This window comes from Zea mays, chromosome 2, assembly GCF_902167145.1.
Source record: "Zea mays cultivar B73 chromosome 2, Zm-B73-REFERENCE-NAM-5.0, whole genome shotgun sequence".
Classification (NCBI taxonomy): Eukaryota; Viridiplantae; Streptophyta; class Magnoliopsida; order Poales; family Poaceae; genus Zea; species Zea mays.
In genome coordinates, this window is record NC_050097.1 from 228,298,886 (window position 1) to 228,305,635 (window position 6,750).

General features: G+C 44.6%; 1 long non-coding RNA gene across 1 annotated transcript; it reads right to left on the minus strand.

The window, feature by feature from the left end:
* Positions 1-309: 309 nt before the first annotated feature.
* Positions 310-1,021, minus strand: LOC103648004 (uncharacterized). Its single transcript, XR_563174.2, has 3 exons — positions 784-1,021; positions 575-688; positions 310-446 (listed from the first exon to the last, which is right to left on the minus strand). It is a non-coding gene; the product is annotated as an uncharacterized lncRNA (long non-coding RNA).
* Between the last annotated feature and the right edge of the window lie 5,729 nt (positions 1,022-6,750).

Sequence of the window (6,750 nt, forward strand, 5' to 3'; positions counted from 1 at the left end):
AGTGGAAACAAAATTTTAAAACAACCAGTACCAACCTTAAAGTAGTTTCCAACAGGAGAGACAAATATAATGAATGTATACTCAGGAGCAGGTGCAAGACCAAGAACAGCCCCACTTCCCATAAGGAAATGCCTAATATACAGAGAACCTTTACCAGTAGGAGGAATTTGAAAGCATAAGATATTTATTGACCAATTAAATCATGATCATAAGTAATGGGCATAGCACTACAAAAGTAGCCTAACTTTGTATCAATCCAGTGAATTTACCTGTCTCTTATTTGCTAGAACGGTTTGTTTTACTGCATCAATAAACTGCTCGACAGAAGGTGCAGGCATGCACATCCTCTTAGCACCTGTTCGCATCCTCTCAGCATTTTCCTCTGGGCGAAATAATAGGATGGATCCATCAGTTTTCTTATACGCCTTTAGGCCCTCAAACAATCCCTACAAATCAGACTCAACGTCATTTTACCGCAAAATAGGAGTATTTATGCCTTCAAAAGTACTCTGTTTTTAGCTAATCTGATTTACCACAGAATATATGAAACAAAGAATCTATACATCCTACTAACCTGTCCATAAGCATTTCGCAGGGAACATCATATGATTGTCGGATGAGATGAAATATTAGACAATTTATATGTCTACGTTACTCCTTAGCACCCTCTTGGCTAGCTACTACTCAGCTACACAAGTTTGATGAGTCACAAATTTCATTACAAATAACAAAAGATTCGTTAAAAAAGTTAAGCAAACTGTCAAACAAAAAGCACAAGCATACTTCTTTGGATCTTGATATTGTGTTAATGACTCCAGGAATTGGTTCCAAAGCGGTCCAGTCTCCTGAAGACTAACATTCTCTGGTCCCCCAAGGTAAGCTTGGACAATGAATTCGTAGCTTTGCTCCCTGAAAAAGAATGTGTCGACTCGTAGTAAATTTCAGATATGTACCAAGGTAAATCTAGATTTTCAGAAGATTCAGTCATACAGCTAACCTTCCTTCGTACTGAGACAACCATGCCAAGTAGGATGCACCAAAGTACATTTATGCAAAAGGATTGTAGATAGAGTCTATGATTTTGTGATCAACAACAATAAAAGGGTACAAACTGCAGTGTGGGCGGTGGCTGGGGCGGATCGTGGTCGTCAACGAAGTCCGGCGAAGACGACACGCGTCGCGCAGAGAGGATGAGTCGGCTCATGGGCCCGTCTATTTCGGTCGTCTCCCACGAGTCCGGCGCAGCGGCTGCGACATCCTCGGCTGCGGGCTCCATGTCTTTATGTGTGCGGGAGGGAGGGGACGGGTTCAAGATCTAGCTCCAGGTCCAGCCGCCGTACCTGATCCGACGCGGGCCACTGCGCGATCCGGCGCGGCGTCCTTGCCGGCGCCCGCGATGGCGGGCTTCCTGGGCTCCTCATCCTACGCTGTCGACCCGAAGCAGATGAAGCATCTCATCGCCGGCGATGGAGACGCCTCCCGGAGAGACCGGCGGCGAGGAAGCGGCCGACGAGGCGGGAGCGGGGAGCTCCTCTCCCGATCTGCGGCACGGGAGCGAAGCTTCTTCCCCTACCGACGCCGCGACTGGAAGCAGAGCGGGCTATTGGCCCAATTGGGGAGGGGAGGAGGATTTGGGGAAGGAGGGGAGGGAGGCGCGGTGCTGTGGAGGGAGTGGGGTGAAAGCTACAGCTACAACTACAACAAGGAGGAGGGGAATATGAGGTTTGGCGGCGGCGCGCGGTGGAGGAGTGGTGGCGGCGGGCGCGTGGGCTGGCGGTGGCGCTGTGGAGGAGCGGGGACCGGCAGCGCGCGCGTAAGCAGGATAGAAGAGAAACGCGTGGGTCGCTAGGGATTTAGTTTGGGTTAAGTTCGACAGTGTCGACGTGACCCACGAACTTAAATTAAGAACATGGGTACCCACGTTCTTAATACTATAAGTTCGACGGTTTTATCTAGGACGCACGAATTTAAACTAAGAACGTGGGTACTCACGTTCTTCAACAAACCCATGAACTTAACTCAAGTAAGAACGTGGGTACCCACGTTCTTAATTTTACCCACGAATATTTATCAGTTTCTTGTAGTGATGGTTGGGAAATTCGAGTTGTTGAGGCAAGGGGATGGATGAGGAGAGAAAGAAGTAGCAGCTCTAGGCTTGTTCGGGCAATGCTAGGCCTTGTGGGCAACACCTCCACGACAAAGGCACCTCAGTGGATCCCTCCAATCAACGGCATAGTAGCCTTTGGCCAAAAATTGGAAGCATTTACCTCTAAGACTCACCTGCAAATTTTTCTAGACCAGATGGGGGGGAAGTTGGGAGACTGGTTGTTGCTAACTTAAAGGATCTACCGAATTGAGTCTCCCACGACGCCTTCAATGTATTGTAGTCCAACCAGCCGCACCATCCTCATCAATGGATTCGACTAAGTTGCATAATCGCTTATTGATGTGAAGTTGTCTTGAATGTTGTGGTTGGCAAGAAGTCCCATCGATGCGGCACGGAGTGAAAGCTCCCTGAGTAGCAGACACAAGCTTGTGGGGGTGACGAAGTTGTTTCAGTGGCAGTGATGGGACATCAAAATGAACTTTCTTGTTGTAGGGAGCCATTGAAGCCCATCTCCCGGTGATCGGCTTGAGGAAGGGTCACGACAGAGGTGGCTAGCCTACGGTGTGGGGGTAGCCAGGGCTCATAGGAGTGCCCACAATCCTGGTCGGGACAAGGCAAGAACGGTAGCTGAAGGGCTAATTTGTCGTTTGGTGGCGAGGATGGGGGTTATCGGTCAGCGAATCGGTGGTGAGAGCCCCAACAACGACAGGGATGGGGCTGGTCATCACAAGGACGGAGGGAGGTGACGTGGTGAGGGGGCCATCAAGAGGAATTTGGGAGAAGGGGCGCTAACAGTAATCCCTCTATTTATCCCCTTTAGGTACTAGGTCTATTAGGGATGAAAACGGGACGGGAACCTGGAACGGGTACCGGATATGGGTACGAAAACGGGACGAAATTTCGGATACAGATACGGGTATTTTTGTTTGTCGGGACGGATACGGGTACTACCCGGATACTGAACCTCGGATACAGGTAGGATACGGAATCACTAATGCCCGGTCAGTACCCGAAAATCCCGGGTAGGATACGGGTACCATTCGGGCAGGTACCGGACTGAGATAAACGCTTGCAGTTGCGGATTGGGCCTACTCTTTGCTACTTCTGGTTGATAGGCGGCCCATCTAGTAAAGCTCACTAGCCGGCCACACGCCTAGAGCAGTGGCCCAGGCGCCCAACGGAAAGCATTGAGTTTTTTCAACAACGTGATGTACCAAACTGCCAGCACTACCGTCTAGTCAAGAACAAAAAATACATCTTTTCCATAATTGATTGGTCGTTTTTTCCTAATCAATCAACAATAAGTTTGACTTATTAGTTCTTCTATGTACTCCTGTTTTTCCTCCCTGTGTCTGCATGACTGTTTCTCCTTTTGGATAGAGTGACATACCATCCCTGCATTTTGGCAAAACAAGAGATTACAAACAGAAAAAGGTGAAACTGAGCACCAAATTCGATTTGATTATACATAAACAGTACTGATGATCATGTAAACAGATAAGTATCTAAACACCATGAGGCAACCAGGGCATCAAATATGTGCATAAACAACACTTCCAGGATGGTTGGGCAATTAATGCCATCGGTACGAACTACCCGACAACTATCCGGTACCTACCCGAATAGTATCAGTTATCCGTTTCTTATCCGCCCGTATTATTACTCGGTCATGTCCTGTATCCGTCACGAATCTTAACTACCTGTATCCGGTCCCGTATCCGAGTTAAATGCATTAGGGTAGGATACAGGATGACCCTGTATCCGGCTGTATCCGTCCCGTTTTCATCCCTAAGGTCTATTGAGGCAAATATTACAAGACCACTTTGAGTTGAATACACAAGTACCATATGTTAGCATCATGTTGATCTTAGCCACTAGAATATGCTAAAACATAGGATTATAACTTTGAAGTTTTAGGAGAACATCATTAGTGTGATTGGAGTTAGAGATAGATCAAATTTATGTGTTTCTTGAAAGTGGGTACCACAATATATCAGATCTATGTGTTTCATGAAAGAGGGTACGACGTACATTGATTAATGTGTCAGACTTTTTTCATGTTTATATACACGGAAACATGGTCGTCATCAATAGATTGTTACAACCTTGATTAGCATGTGACCATGGAGTTCGATTCAGTCCCCTAACCGATTCAGATGAGATCAACACAATATTATCTTCCTTGATCTCATACTACATGTTTATGCTTAATGTTTAATTTCTTAACTCGTAGTTTTTACACCTCAACAATAGCAAGGTGCTACATGAGGCAACTATACACTACTCAACTCAATGACTATATACACATTTCTATCTCAAAGCAGAGAACTTATTCTTCAGAGAGACGATTCTGAATCTTGAATCATATGTGCTCCATTAAACATATATCAGCTACATGTTTTATAAACACATTGGATAGAAGCCTTTAACAAGTAGGTCCATAACCATTTTCTCTATGTTTATATGTTCAAGTTCAATCGTTTGACCCTGCACTCTCTCCTTTATAATATAATACTTAATGTTAATGTATTTGACAACAACATTTGACTTATTGTAGGAGTAACATATTGTTGGTCCATTGTCACAGTATAGCTTTTAGCAGTTATAATATGTTGTCTACCACTTTTAAACATGGCACAAATTTCATTAGCCATATTGTCTGTTTGGTTGCCTCATAACATGAAACAAATGCACTCTGTCCTTTATAATGTATACTTAATGTGAATGTATTTGGCAACAACACTTGACTTGTTATTATAGGAGTAACATTTTGTTGGCTCATTGTCGCGGTATATCTTTCAGCTGTTATGATATGTTGTCTACCACTTTTAAACATGGTACAAATATTTAGCCACATAGCCTATCTCATTGCCTCATAACATGCAACAAACTCATCATACATTGTCAATGATGTAGTGATAGTTTATTTTGAGCTTTTCCATTACATTGCTCCTCATGCGAGTGTGAATAATAACCTCTCATGGACTTCCTATTTTGTTCACACCCCACATAATCTGAGTCTAAGTACCATATATTCCTAAGGCTACTTACTTTTCTTTATGTTAATATGAGGTCTTTTGTACCCTACAAATAGTGTAAGACTTCCTAACAGCTTTCCAATGTTTTGTCCCTAGATTCTTCTAAAATCTACCAAGTATCCTGTTGGGGGCCTTCCTCTTCCCAAGGTCCTCAAAAACATAATTAACCATTTATTTTCAGCATAAGCTATTACAGGAAACTTCGTCTTTAGGATGCAAGCCTCTTCCTCATGATGAAGGCATACGAGATGAAGACAGATCTAAAGAAGATAAGAGTAAACGCTGAAGCTATCGCCAAACTGATAGCTTCAGCTCACAATAGAGATGAAGTATGATGATGATGCTGATCGAAGGAGAAAAAGACTACTTAGTCCTTGATGATTTGTATTATGATCATAAGTGAATATTGGGGACATAAATGTACTTTTACCCGGGTTGCGTCCCGTGCCTATAAAAAGATGAACAGTAGCACTGTACTGTTCACGCTGAATGGTAATCACTCTCTCGCGTCTTCACCTTCGAGCAAGCCGAAGGTATCAATGTAATATGAATTCTATTGGTATTCATACATGTTTTATAGAATACAAATATGAATGAATTATCGAGATACACTTACTGTCTTCGCCCCTTTACATTCTTGTTTACATATTAAACGATGAAGACATGTCCTCCATGACCTTCGTCCGATGATCATTATATCCATGGGGAGATAATGCTTCGGAAGACGAAGGTCCCCAATACTTAACAATTATGTTGCTTTGTTCTTGATCCACAACATTTGAGAACAAGTGTCCAACATTGGCGCCCACCTCCGGTGAACTCACTTCCACAACCTTCGGCAAGCATCCACCTTCGTCATGCCGTCGAAGAAGGCAACAACGCCAAGGGCTGCTTTGCATCCACTGGAGACCAATCAGGAGACGCTCTCACTGAGAGAAGCCAGGAGCTAGAAGAGAAAGGCTACCAGCCCAACACCTCAGGAGGAGGAGTTGGACCACGAAATCAGAGACTTGAAAGCTATACATCACCAAGTACAGAGAAAAGGGAAAAGATGCTTCGGCTAGCCGAACTTCAAAAGAAGATCGTAGAAGCCGCTGAAGAAATGTGCCACATCGGGCAGGATGACCAAGGACGAGGGCCTCAACACAGAGAGCTTTGTCAAGAAACTCCAATCAACGACGATGGATGCTATGATTACCTATATCATGGTAATTTTGCTTTTGATGATGCTTCTCCCCTGTCAGCAGAGTTGCAGGCTACCCCATGGCCACCTTCATACAAGCTGTCACAACTCCCCATGTATGATGGGCACTCTGACCCGAAGCAATTCCTCATGAGCTACGAAACAACCATATCATCATATGGTGGCAACACTCCTGTCATGGCAAAGTCCTTCGTCATGGCAGTCAGGAGCGTGGCTCAGACTTGGTACTCTTCTCTTTAGCCAAGAACAATTACGTCATGACAGAAGTTAAAGGATATGCTAGTCATAAGCTTTTAGGGCTTCCAAACGAAGCCAGTGACTGCTCAAGCTTTGTTCCAGTGCACGCAAGACCATGAGGAGTACTTGGAGGCATACATCCAAAGGTTCTTGCGGCTAAGAGC